The following is a 15,337-nucleotide window of genomic DNA, read 5'->3' as shown; positions in this document are numbered from 1 at the left end:
ATTGTATTATTGGACGACACACAGGTCAGGTGATGTGACCTCAAAAATATGGGAATTCGGTTCTTTAAAGATTCACGGGTGGTGATCACAAACACTACTTTAAAGAAGAACCTCCACCTTGATAATGCGCAGTCTAGTAAACAAATAGTCTAGGCCGAATGTAACACTTCGATTTATGCCACTATTGGTTGTTCTTGTTGTGCCTTTGGTTACTCACATCACTCCGTTTAACCAACGCGAGTAGACCAAATTTAGTCACAGTGGCTACAGCTCTACAAGACGTCGTGTTTGGTTAAAATTATTCTTTTCCAAGAGTGTGTTAACTTAGGCACCTGCAATCACTCAGTGCTGCACTTGAGAACCTGCTGCGCCAACTTCAAATGTAGCGCGCGCTCGTACTACTGTCGTAAGAGCGAAACGTTAATCCTGTACTGACCGCTTTCCTATTAAAAGATCACAGGATCTTGCCATGCGGTCACTCATACAGTCTAGCTATTTCAATGACTATGGTTACTTAGAATTTAGCTTTTTCTATGCTTTTCAAGATTAATCATGCGCTTATAGCGCTTCAGCACATATGCAGCTCGTCCATTGATTTCGTTAAAGTAATCAAGAATCATAGCATACGAGTGAAATATTAATCTGCGGGTAACTAGCCTTATAACGAGTGACCAAAATGTTTCGCAAATATTGCTCTCATAATGACATCGAAACAAACGAAATAATGAGTTAACGGTAACGTCATCTGTTAATGTGACTTGCCTTAGTGAATATGATGGTACTGTACTACATAAATAATATTCATTTTCTAAACAAAGTCCGTCTTGGGGCTAGATCTCTGAATGCTTAATAATCCACTACTTTAGTAATTCAATTTAAGTCAAACTTGAATAGCGATCAGCCATACGATTTTAGGCCTCGCAGGTCTACATCGCTGTACGTTTACATCGTGACACTTACCAACCCGCAGATTAAGTACTCACAAAAACCTCTTCAAATGCTCTTGAAATAAGTAAGCCCCCATATTTTTATTCCAGTGTTCATACTGCAGTTCAGTGTTAAATTTTCACGTTTAAAGTCTACAAATCTTTCCTCTACAGTCAGCGATGAATGCAACTACACGTCAGCGATATAACTCTTACCAGATTGTGTGTTGAAAATCATTTTTTTTAATAGAATTACAGAAGGTTTCATAATACAAACCGTACAAATCTTTAGAATGAAATTTTCACTCCTTTCGCGGGCAAGTGCTCTACCAAGTTAGCAGAGCGTTTTCCAGTGAAAGGGAAAGGTCCCGAGTTCGAGTCTCCGTCCGACAGACAGTTTTAATATGTCATGAATTTTCTCATACAAATCTTACTTTCTTTTCGTAATACTCAAATTATTCCTCATCTCTCTTTCAAGCGTATTTCATCTTTCTTTTCAGACTCTTATTCGTAAATTATTTCTTCTTAAACAACAAATAACTTAATATATGTTTGTTTATTGCACAATTATTGGAAAACATGTCTGATACCTATTCGTAATATTTTCTTCCTTAAAATTTTTACTTTCCTTAGTAATTTGTTTTCGTTACTTTGCATCAACGGACGGTAGGTTGGTTTCAGTCTACTAAAATTTCAGTTTTTTTTAAAGAATGATATTGTATTTCTCTTTCACAACATAGTGGTACAGTGGTTTGTTAGGAAGGCTGGGAACACCCTGATAAGCGTACTGAATATTAAAGAAAGGAATAAAAATGTACCCCTTGGAGCAACAGCCACTTAAACTCTGACATTTAACAGGTTAGACTACACAGTCGTTTCAGACGTTGGACCAACATATCGCGCAAATTAAAGACGTTAATTTAAGCCACTCGTATCTTTCTAGTTGAAGTGAATGGGACACTTGTATTTGCTCAGTCAAATGCTTCTATGGTTATCAATGCAGCTCCATTGAGGACAAAGTCAAACACTGACATCTGAGCCGTAAAATTGAATCTGATTTTTCTGTACAAAGTTCCACAGAAGTGTACGTGGTGTCTGTCAAAACATCAACTATTCATGCTACAATCTTACACATTGCCCGCAAATCCATAACAATACTACAATTTATTCGAAAGCTTCGACTCAACTAACTTCGAGCGAATTCGTCAGAAACACTTCTTTTGTCACTTCAAAACAATGGTTCTCCGATCCGAACCAAATATCACCAAACAAATCGATTTAACCTCGTCCAGTACACAAAAGGATAACAACAACTGCAATACATCTAATGTTACTGAATGATATCACGTTAGTTCCCTTCAGATAAACCGACAGAATCATATCTTAATACTGCCCTTTGTGCCCAACACTGATGTCACAGAAGTCACGAGATAGCCATATGCACGCATACAGATGGCGGCAGTTTCGCGTACACGATATAAAAGGACAGTGCACTTCCGATATAAACAGTGTCAAGAGTGTGCCGAGAATACCAAATTTCAGGCATTACCTCTCACCACGGACAAGACAGTGGCCGCCGACTTCACTTAACGACCGAAAGCAGCAGCGTTTGCGTAGAGTTGTCAGTGCTAACAAACAAGCAACAGTGCGTGAAATAACTGCGGAAATCAATGTCGGACGTACCCGTTGGGAGAGTGTGGCAAAATATGGCGTTAATGCTCTACGGCAGCGGACTACCAACACGAGTGTCTTTCCTGACAGAAAGACATCGCGTACAACGCCTATCCCAGTTTCAAGACCATATTGGTTTGACCCTAGACGACTGGAAAACAGTGGCCAGGCCAGATGAGTTCCGATTTCAGTTAGTAAGAGCTTATGAAAGGGTTCTAGTGTGGCGTAGATCCAACGAAGCTATGGAATCACTTTTCAAAGAAGGCATCGTGCAAGTTCGTGGTGGCTCCATAATGACGAGGGCTGTATTTACATGGAATGGACTGGACCCTCTGGTCAAACTGAATCAATCATTGACCGGAAGTGGTTATGTTCGGCTACTGGGAAACCATTTCATGGACTTCATGTTCCGGAACAACCACGGAAGTTTTATGAACGACAATTCGTCACTTCACCGGGCCACAATTGCTTGGTTCAAATGGCTCTGAGCACTATGGGACTTAACTTCTAAGGTCACCAGTCCCCTAGAACTTAGAACTAATTAAACCTAACTAACCTAAGGACATCACACACATCCATGCCCGAGGCAGGATTCGAACCTGCAACCGTAGCGGTCACGCGGCTCCAGACTGTAGCGCCTAGAACCGCACGGCCACCCCGGCCGGCCACAATTGCTTGCAACTAGTATGAACAACATTCAGGAATATTCGAGCGAATGATTTGGTCACCCAGATCGTCCTACATGAATTCCATCAAACATTTACGGAACATAATCCAGAGGTCAGTTCGTGCACAAAATCTTGCACCGGCAGCACGTTCGCCTTTGTGGACGGGTTTATAGGCAGTATGGCTCAATATTTCTGCAGGCGACTTCCAGCGAGTTGTTGAGTCCATCCCATGTCGAGTTGCTGCACTGCGCCGGGCAAAAAGAGACCCGACATGATATTGGGAGGTATTCCGTGACTTTTGTCACCTGAGTGTTTACTGATAGACTAAATCTTTAATTCTTCACTAACGAGTAAGTTACGTCTCTCACACGACTTACCCTATGTGGAATGCTGACTTTAAGAGATCTTGGGTGAGCTACCACAATTTCTGCGGCCAAATCCTGAGTGCTCGCTACTGCTTCCGAACGATTTACTCTCAAGCCAAAATTAAAGTATCCACCTCTCATGTAACATCGTACTGACGAGAAGCCCCAAATTAGTTTTATTCGTAATCATTTTCCAGGCAAATGAACAACATTCTCCTCAACTTTTAACAGTCAAGTTACTATTTTCTACGTCCGCCCGCTTGTGGACAGCTGCACGGTAGGTATTTTGTGCAACCCTGGGTTCTGCTTTGCCACAAATCACCTTCTCGTCACTGTATGGTTACATTACGTTGCCTCCAGTAGTACAGCATTATAAAGCAAACAAGTACAATAAACACACAACACACATATCTACATCAATTCGTTAGTGTTTATTTCAGCTACAGATGAACACAAATGTGTTTTTGGGGGACCAAATCGGATATAAAATTGCTCTTGAAAATTGCGGACCCTTGCAGCGTATTGGAATTAATGCTTATTCATGCTTTGCTCACAAAAAGGTAGACGTTTTGACAGAAATACGATAACCTGTGGGCTGCTCTGAGTCAGCTTGTAAAGTCGATCGGAGGTTCCTAAAGCAATTCACGAAAGACCCATAAGTGCGCAAAATAGCTTACATTTAATACAGCACTCTTTGTAATATATAGTGCAATATTTTGTCTAATAAGCACACGCTGTGCGCAAAAGATAACAGTTCGCGTCCACTGCCTGCGAGCGTAGAATTTTCTGGGAGTTCCGAGATCTGTGGCCATCGTTTTATGCCGTGGCTCTTAGGATGAAAGGAAAAAAATCTGTTCGATTATTAGCCATCTTATGATATAGACTCAAAGGTAATTTTCTCTTTTGTAACATCATGCAAATGGAGCTTTAATCATTCAAAGCTGTTCAGATTGTGGGTGGGAGCAATATTATTCAGAACAGCACTACACTAGGTAATAGCTTTATTGTATTTTCTACAAAATAAGCATCAAGGTGATATCGTTATTTCAACGACTTCTTATTAGGATTATCTTGACTCATGTTCGTAAGTAAATGCCGACTGTAGGTCGGAGGTATTACTGGAAAGTAGATGAGTGGCTAGAACCTGCACATCATATCGAGCGCTTGTTGGGGAATTTTTCATTTAACTTCATAAATTACAATATGACAGTAACTGGCCATTAGCCAGTGACAGTGGCAACGGCCTTGCCGTCGGGTTGCACTCAGCCTCGTCATACCAATTGAGGAACTGCTCGACGGAGTAGTAGCGGCTCCGGTCAAAGGAAACCATCATAACGACGGAGAGAGCGGTGTGCTGACCACACGCCCCTACTACCCGCATCCTCAGCAGGCGATGACACGACGGTCGGATGGTCGCGATGGGCCACTTGTGGCCTGGATACAGAGAGTGCAAAGATACTGCTATGCCTTCACAATTTCTAGACATCCCCCCCCCCCTCCCCGTCTCCCTCCCACGATCCATAATTCTGTAGAGCTCCGATATATGTAATTTTATGTAAGTAATTTGCGGTTGCAGTGCACCCAGTATTTTACACAGTGCATTGCTTAATCTCATGGAGAGTCTAATGTCAGTTAAAAAAGCAAACGAGTTCCGCAATCAGAATATAAACATTGTAATTCATAATAGAAATTAAACCTAGGTCTTTCAAAATTGACAAATTAAATTATAACAGAGAACAAAAAAAAAAAAAAAAAACATACAGGGTGGTTAGAAACAGGTCGAAAAGCTTAGAGAGGTGTTGCAGCTTAGGTTGTCTGCTGAAAAAGGCGCAAGGTACCGAATTTCTTTCTTAACTATTTTTTCTCAGCGAAACCTACCCTGCAACATCCTTGCAAGTTCTTCACGCAGTTTCCAAGTCGGTAGCAAAAGACTTGGTGGATATTTTAGTTGACATTTACGTATGGCAAATGTCAGCTATGGCGATGACTAAGCGGATGTCCCTGGGTTCTGCTCACCTGCAAAAGGAAGAGTTAAGCTACGAACTTAACACACGCGCGAAGCAGCCCGTTGGCAGTGCCGCGATGACGCTAGTGCGTTGCGAGGGGTGTTTAATAGGCCGATGGTTCCTTCAGCTCTTACAGCGAATGAAGTCAGAGCGGTCGTGTCCCATATTGGGTGTAGGTAATCCCACCACAATTTAAACTGTTTCTGAAACAAAGAGCTGTCAGGGAGGAAGTCATTTAAATAGTTCCTCTCACAGTGAATATTGTTAAAAACTGTGTAATAAAGGTGCAACTTCGTGAAAACAGAATAAGTGTACAAAAAAAAAAAAATAAAACACACACATACGCCTTTATTAATTCCAAGAGAAAATCGGCATGAAAAAGGAGAATTAATTCGTTGCGCGCTAACACAGAAATTGACGTCCAATTGATAATCCGAAGCTGAGGTTTTTTTTTTATAGTCAGAGTACAGTACTTAGTGGACTGTCAGATCAAATGAATCAAAAATGTTGAAGAGAAAATTCGTCTCCCCGTGGAATTTGTGACACCGACAGCAAAATTAATAAATCTCGAACGTAAAATGTCTGACGAAGTTACTGCTAATCTCTCAGCTCTAGAGAACAAAATACAGTTTTCTATTCTATATCAAAGGACAACACGCCCAGTCGGTACTATGCGAAATGGTGTGCACCTCGTTCGCATTCGCATTTATAACATCGCTGTCCATAGCAGGAAAGCTTTGCTGTTTACAGCTGATGTAAGGCTCAAATGGTTCAACTGGCTCTGAGCACTATGGGACTTAACATCTGTGGTCATCAGTCCCCTAGAACGTAGAACTACTTAAACCTAACTAACCAAACGACATCACACACATCCATACCTGAGGCAGGATTCGAACCTGCGACCGTAGCGGTCGCGCGGTTCCAGACTGAAGCGCCTAGAACCGCTCGGCCACACCGGCCGGCTGAAGTAAGGCAGCTGATACACACTACCTGATTAAGAGTATCCGTGTACCTCTATTTAATGCGGAACTGCCCACTAGATATCACTGGACGTGGACACCTCAGTATAAAAGGAAGTGGGGAGTTTGTTCTGTCAGTAGAGAAGTGGCAGCAACAGAAAGGTTTGTTCAGGAGAGCGCAGTGACTTTGAGCATGGACTAGTCACTGGATGTCACCTGAGTAACAGATCCATCAGGGATATTTCAAGCGCTCTAAAGCTGTCCAAGTCGACTGTTGGTGATGTGCTCGCCAAGTGAAAACTCGGTGGAACAACCATAGCTAAACCAAGAACAGGCAGACACCATGTACTGACAGGGACCGTCAAGCGTTGCTCAGGGTGGTTGTGAAAAATCGCATAAAATGTGCGGGGATCCAAAATGCTACCACAAGTCCAGGTAGCGCGATGACTCTGCTCAGGGAGTTAAAAAGAATCGGCTGCAGTGGGTACATGGCTCCTGATTAACGACACGTTTCTGAAATCAGTGCTAAGCAACGCTTGATATGATGTAAAGAGCAACTCCTCTGGGCAATGGATGACTGGAAGCGATTCGCTTGGAGTGCTGAATCACGTTATATCATGTGGTATCCGATAGAAAGGTTTGGTTTTGTTGAACTCCTGGAGAACTTTTCTGCCAACATGCGTAGTACCAACAGAGAACTGCAGAGAAGGTGGTGTTGTGGCGTGGGCGTATTTTTCATTGTTAGGGTGTGGCTCCCTTATTACGCTTAAGAAAAAGCTAAATGTGGAAGGATGTGAACATACCATGCAACATTGTGTATTTCGTACAGTAGAGGAACAGTTCGGTGACGATGGTTGTGTCAGCATGACCCATGCTCCCTGTCACAAAGCAGAATCCAGGAGCCAATGGTTTGCGGACAACAATTACTGAAATTGCTTAAGGGAATTCATCCAGGCAATATTTACAGCGACCGCCGATATTTCGGCGAGAGTACACCCCGCAGTTTTCAAGGCACAAAGTGCAACGGACTGGCGATGTACAAGCAAATTTAAAATCTCGGTTCTTGGAGTAATTCAGGAAAGATAACACACACACACACACACACACACACACACACACACACACACACACACACACACACACGCACACGCACACGCACACACTCTGAACACTTATGCCACCAAAGAAGACCAAAGTCAAAGGCACCGATAGTAAAAGACTAAGATCAAGCAGGTGAGGTAACATTGACTCTGTCCCTCTGTTTTTTCACAAGAGAGAGAGCAGGATTCCAAGCAGAGTTTAAACAAAAACCTCCTTCCCTGTTCACAAGGTTGCTCGCTAATATAATCTCAATAGTTTCCTTAATAACACTGTCCTAATAGCTGGGAATTGTTATGGAGCATAGGGTGACCAGTATACCAACAATGTTCGACAATAGCAAATCTACTTGGCTGCTCTAATCGTGTGTGCCACTTAGACTCAGTACATCGGTCCTCCACTGTCCTAATAGTCTGATAAATGAATGCCATGCCACAACTGCAAGGAATGCTATATACACCCGCCTTACGCAAAACAAGATCATCCATAACAGAACCCAAAACACTCTAATTTTAGATGGAGGTCAGAAAGGTGTCCACTCAATATTATTATGTCACCCGATGCACAGTTTGAAAGTTGTGTACGCCAGGAGAAACTTGGATCTCACATTACTGAAATAGACTGGCCTGCCCCGAGTCTTGTCCTGTACCAGATGGAACGTGTTTTGAATGAGTTAGAACCTCGACTTCTCACCAGACCCTAGCGTCCACCTCAGCAACTTCTCTGGCGAGTGTGACTCGTAATACTGGCATAGTGCCGCAGTTCAGCAGAATATTACCAAGCAGATCAGCTAGGTTAAGGCCATCATACGAACTACAAATTATCATCAACAGTATGGTGTCTTCTTAACTCACGAGAACCAACGACGCACTGCTTAGGGTACTTAGCGCGACGGTGTGCTGAAATATGAGTCACCAATTTCAATTTATGTTTCCTTAACAACTTCTTCAGTTCAGGCGAAGGAATACTTTAAATAAATTACGGTCACTCCTCTTTACGAGCTTCATGTAACTGAAATAGAGCTCCGTTTCTAACAGTCTCGACATTAAATACATGAGACACACCTGAGGCGTTTGGGATGTAAAGCATTAGTTGATGCAGGGTCCGCTGACTAGGAGGTAAGAAAGGAAAATGTTAAATGCAGAGGAGAGAGCGAATAGGTGGAGAGAGTACATTGAAAGCCTCTATGAGAGGAAGACGTGCCCGATGTGATAGAAGAAGGAACAGGATTTGATGCGGAATAGAGAGGGGATCCAGTATTAGAATCAGAATTTAAGGTTGCTGTGTAGAATGTATGAGTCTCGCAACATGCCATCTAACTTTCGGTAAAACATCAGTCACACAACTCCCATGACTGCACGAGCTAGCAAGTGAGAAATTATCACACAATAGCCTTAACAGCTGATGCATCCAAGTTGCTGACAAGAACAATATATAGAATAATGGAAAAAAAATCGGGGATGTGTTAGATGACAATCAGTTATGCTTTGGGGAAGATAAAGACACGTTCATAGGATTTGTCGACCAGAAAAAAGCGCTCGATACTGTAAAATGGTATAAGATGTTCGAAATTCTTAGAAAAATAGGGCTACACTATAGGGAGAAATGGGAAGTATACAATAGGTAAAAGAGCCAACAGTGGATAATAAGGCTGTATGACCAAGAAAGAAGTGCTCGGATTAAAAAGGGTGTAGTCTTTCGCTCCTACTGTTCAATTTGTACATCGAAGAAGCAACGATGGAAATAACAGAAAGATTCTGGAGTGGGATTTAAGTTCGGGGTGAAAGGATATCAATGGTTCGAGTCACCGATAACATGGCCATCCTGAGTGAAAGTGGTGAAGAATTACATGATCTGCTCAGTTAATGAACAATCTAATGACTACAGAATATGGATTGAGAGTAAATCGGAGGAAGACGAAAGTAATGAGAAGTAGCAGAAATGAGAACAGCTAGAAACTTAAATTCAGTTTGAAGGTTACGAAGTAGATGAAGTTAAGGTATTCTACTACTTAGGTAGCAAAATACCGGTGTCGGGCGGAGCAAGGACATCAAAATGAGACTAGCACTGGGGAATAGGGCTTTCCTGGCCAAGAGAAGTCTACTAATATTAAACATAGGCCATAATTTGAGGAAGAATTTTCTAAAAAAGTACGTCTAGAGCACAGCATTTTGTGATAGAGAAACATGGCAATGGGAAAACCGGAACAGAAGAGAATCGAGGCATTTGGGATGTGATGCTACAGACTAATGTTGAAAATTAAGTGGACTGATAGGATAAGGAATGAGGAGGAACTGCGCAGAATCGGAGAGGAAAAGAATTTGTGGAAAACTCTGACAAGGAGAAGAGACAGGATAGTTGGACATCGGCTTGTGATATGGGCATGTTAAGTTGTTCATTGTTGGTTGTTGCTTTATTAGAAGAATTATTCGGTTACTCTATTGCTCGTAGTAACTCACCCTGTTAGTTACCTTTCTATTCATAATGATACCACCGCATTTTATTTTTGTTATCGTACTCGTCCGACTTTACATCAGTGTTGTGTTTCCGATTCACTTCGCTAATCCTTCATACGTGAGCTGTTCTCCAGTTTGTGTGCAAAGTTCAGACTTTAATTTTCTACAATCGTATGAATAGAACAACAAGCGTATTCTCTCCTGGGACTATAGAAGCAGTGAGCTTGTTTTACAATACAAAATTTAGTGTGAGTAACTGTTTCCGTTGATTATCCTACAACTGTGTAATCATTCAATAAACGGTCCTTGTGCGTATGTAGTCGCAATAAATTACATTTGTTTATGTTGTGGGTCAACTCTGAGCCCCTGCACCATGCATCGATTCTTTGTAGGTCTTCTTGCCTTTCGCTCCTATTTTCTATCGTCGTTACTTCTCTGTATACAACAGCATTATCCGTGAAAAGCTTCTCGGCAGTTCCCATGTTATCTACTATATCAGTTACATACATTGTTAAAAATAATGGGCCTATAGCACTCCGCTGGGCACGTCTGAAGTTGCTTTTACGTCTGAATAGTTTTCTCCGTTCAGAATAGCATACTACATTCTGTTCGATATTTAGTGCCGTGGTTTGCATTTCCATATTTTTGAGTTAGTTTTGTTCCCAAGGGCAAGAGGGCGCGTTGGCAGTGTGTCGGTCACCACAGCTAATAACAGTTATTCCAAAACCCCCTGGATGTCGGGACTTAGTTTTTTTTTTAATCGTAGACACGTAACACTAGCCGAACGTGAGTTTGCACCACACTACGTTAGAGTGAAAGCATGAAAGCATGTTGCTGAAAGCAAGGGGAAACTACGGCCGTAATTTTTCCCAAGGGCATGCAGCTTTACTGTATGGTTAAATGATGATGGTGTCCTCTTGGGTAAAATACTCCGGAGGTAAAATAGTCCCCCATTCGGATCTCCGGGCGGGACGTCGTTATGAGGAGAAAGAAAACTGGCATTCTACGGATCGGAGCGTGGAATGTCAGATCCCTTAATCGGGCAGGTAGGTTAGAAAATTTAAAAAGGGAAATGGCCAGGTTAAAATTAGATATAGCGGGAATTAGTGAAGTTCGGTGGCAGCAGGAACAAGACTTGTGGTCAGGTGAATACAGAGTTATAAATACAAAATCAAATAGGGGTAATGCAGGATTGGGTTTAATAATGAATAAAAAAATAGGAGTGCGGGTAAGCTACTACAAACAGCATAGTGAACGCATTATTGTGGCCAAGATAGAGACGAAGCCCACGCCTACTACAGTAGTACAAGTTTATATGCCAACTAGCTCTGCAGATGACGAAGTAATTGAAGAAACGTATGATGAAATAAAAGAAATTATTCAGATAGTGAAGAGAGACGAAAATTTAATAGTCATAGGTGACTGGAATTCGGTAGTAGGAAAAGGGAGAGAAGAAAACGTAGTAGGTGAATGTGGACTGGGGGTAAGAAATGAAAGAGGAAGCCGCCTGATAGAATTTTGCACAGATCATAACTTAATCATAGCTTACACTTGGTTTAAGAATCATAAAAGAAGGTTGTATACATGGAAGAAGCCTGGAGATACTGACAGGTTTTAGATAGATTACATAATGCTAAGACAGAGATTTAGGAACCAGGTTTCAAATTGTAAGACGTTTCCAGGGGCAGATGTGGACTCTGATCACAATCTATTGGTTATGATCTGTAGATTAAAACTGAAGAAGCTGCAAAAAGGTGGGAAATTAAGGAGATGGCACCTGGATAAACTGAAAGAACCAGAGGTTGTATAGAGTTTAAGAGAGAGCATAAGGGAACAATTGACAGGAATGGGGGAAAGAAATACAGTAGAAGGAGAATGGGTACCTTTGAGGGATGCAATAGTGAAGGCAGCCGAGGATCAAGTAGGTAAAGAGACGAGGGATAGTAGAAACCCTTGGGCAACAGAAGAAATATTGAATTTAATTGATGAAAGGAGAAAATATAAAAATGCAGTAAATGAAGCAGGCAAAAAGGAACACAAACGTCTCAAAAATGAGATCGACAGGAAGTGCAAAATGGCTAAGCAGGGATGGCTAGAGGACAAAAATTAAGGATGTAGAGGGTTGTCTCACTAGGGGTAAGATAGATGCTGCCTACAGGAAAATTAAAGAGACCTTCGGAGAACAGAGAACCACTTGTATGAATATCTAGAACTCAGATGAAAACCCAGTTCTATGCAAAGAAAGGAAAGCAGAAAGGTGGAGGGAGTATATAGAGGGCCTATACAAGGGCGATGTACTTGAGGAAAATATTATGGAAATGGAAGAGGATGTAGATGAAGATGAAATCTGAGATACGATACTGCGTGAAGAGTTTGAAAGAGCACTGAAAGACCTGAGTCGAAACAAGGCCCCGGGAGTAGACAACATTCCATTAGAACTACTGACGGCCTTCGGAGAGCCAGTCCTGACAAAACTCTACCATCTGGTGAGCAAGATCTATGAGACAGGCGAAATACCGTCAGACTTCAAGAAGAATATAATAATTCCGATCCCAAAGAAAGCAGGTGCTGACAGATGTGAAAATTATCGAACAATCAGTTTAATAAGTCACGGATGCAAAATACTAAAGCGTAATCTCTACAGACGAATGGAAAAACTGGTAGAAGCTGACCTCGGTGAAGATCAGTTTGGATTCCGTAGAAATGTTGGAACACGTGAGGCAATACTGATCCTACGACTTATCTTAGAAGCTAGCATAAGGAAAGGCAAACCTACATTTGTAGCATTTGTAGACTTAGAGAAAGCTTTTGACAATGTTGACTTTAATACTCTCTTTCAAATTCTGAAGTTCGCAGGGGTAAAATTCAGGGAGCGAAAGGCGATTTACAACAGCCGGCACGGTAGCTCAGCGTGTTCGGTCAGAGAGCCGGTTGGCCTCTGTAATAAAAAACTGAGTGGAAGGATCAACCACCGAACTTGAACAGGATGTCTTGCGACATCCGCAACGACCAAACACAAAGATCAATAACGAACAAAATGAAAAAAAAGGGGTAGCGTCTTTGATTCATAATCAAAACGTCTCCGGTCCCGGGTTCGATCCCCGCCACTGCCTAAATTTTGATAAATAATCAACATTGGCGGCCGAAGACTTCCTGCATAAGAAGTCAGCTTCGTTCTGCCAACGGCCTTGTCAAAGAGAGCGGAGGAGCGGATACAGGTTCAGGGAACTGTCTTGTCCTAGGGGTGGGAAATTGCCCCTAAAGGCGGAGGAATCAGCAATGATCAACGACATGAGGATGCAGAAGGCAATGGAAACCACTGCATTAAAGACGCGTAACGTGTATCCACAGGACATGTGGCCTGTAATTGAAGAAGTGTCATGATGATGTCTCCATTGGCAAAATATTCCGGAATAGTCCCCCATGTGGATCTCCGGGAGGGGACTGCCAAGGGGGAGGTTACCATGAGAAAAAGTTTGAATAATCAACTAAAGGATAACGTTCTACGAGTCGGGGCGTGGAATGTCAGAAGTTTGAACGTGGTAAGGAAACTAGAAAATCTGAAAAGGGAATTGCAAAGGCTCAATCTAGATATAGTAGGGGTCAGTGGAGTGAAGTGGAATGAAGACAAGGATTTCTGGTCAGATGAGTATCGGGTAATATCAACAGCAGCAGAAAATGGTATAACAGGTGTAGGATTCGTTGTGAATAGGAAGGTAGGGCAGAGGGTGTGTTACTGTGAACAGTCCAGTGACCGGGTTGTTCTAATCAGAATCGACAGCAGACCATCACCGACAACGATAGTTCAGGTATACATGCCGACGTCGCAAGCTGAAGATGAACAGATAGAGAAAGTGTATGAGGGTATTGAAAGGGTAATGCAGTATGTAAAGGGGGACGAAAATCTAATAGTCATGGGCGACTGGAATGCAGTTGTAGGGGAAAGAGTAGAAGAAAAGGTTACAGGAGAATATGGGCTTGGGAGGAGGAATGAAAGAGGAGAAGGACTAATTGAGTTCTGTAACAAGTTTCAGCTAGTAAAAGCGAATACCCAGTTCAAGAATCACAAGAGGAGGAGGTATACTTGGAAAAGGCCGGGAGATACGGGAAGATTTCAATTAGATTACATCATGGTCAGACAGAGATTCCGAAATCAGATACTGGATTGTAAGGCGTACCCAGGAGCAGATATAGACTCAGATCACAATATAGTAGTGATGAAGAGTAGGCTGAAGTTCAAGACATTAGTCAGAAAGAATCAATACGCAAAGAAGTGGGATATGGAAGTACTAAGGAATGACGAGATACGTTTGAAGTTCTCTAACGCTATAGATACAGCAATAAGGAATAGCGCAGTAGGCAGTACAGTTGAAGAGGAATGGACATCTCTAAAAAGGGCCATCACAGAAGTTGGGAAGGAAAACATAGGTACAAAGAAGGTAGCTGCGAAGAAACCATGGGTAACAGAAGAAATACTTCAGTTGATTGATGAAAGGAGGAAGTACAAACATGTTCCGGGAAAATCAGGAATACAGAAATACAAGTCGCTGAGAAATGAAATAAATAGGAACTACAAGGAAGCTAAGACGAAATGGCTGCAGGAAAAATGTGAAGACATCGAAAAAGATATGATTGTCGGCAGACTCAGCATACAGGAAAGTCAAAACAACCTTTGGTGACATTAAAAGCAACGGTGGTAACGTTAAGAGTGCAACGGGAATTGCACTGTTAAATGCAGAGGATAGAGCAGATAGGTGAAAAGAATACATTGAAAGCCTCTATGAGGGTGATGATTTGTCTGATGTGATAGAAGAAGAAACAGGAGTCGATTTAGAAGAGATAGGGGATCCAGTATTGGAATCGGAATTTAAAAGAGCTTTGGAGGACTTACGGTCAAATAAGGCAGAAGGGATAGATAACATTCCATCAGAATTTCTAAAATCATTGGGGGAAGTGACAACAAAACGACTATTCACGTTGGTGTGTAGAATATATGAGTCTGGCGACATACCATCTGACTTTCGGAAAAGCATCATCCACACAATTCCGAAGACGGCAAGAGCTGACAAGTGAGAGAATTATCGCACAATCAGCTTAACAGCTCATGCATCGAAGCTGCTTACAAGAATAATATACAGAAGAATGGAAAGGAAAATTGAGAATGCGCTAGGTGACGATCAGTTTGGCT

Source organism: Schistocerca serialis, chromosome 4 (genome assembly GCF_023864345.2).
Source record: "Schistocerca serialis cubense isolate TAMUIC-IGC-003099 chromosome 4, iqSchSeri2.2, whole genome shotgun sequence".
NCBI classification, from domain to species: Eukaryota; Metazoa; Arthropoda; class Insecta; order Orthoptera; family Acrididae; genus Schistocerca; species Schistocerca serialis.
Note: the sequence above shows the minus strand (reverse complement) of the source record.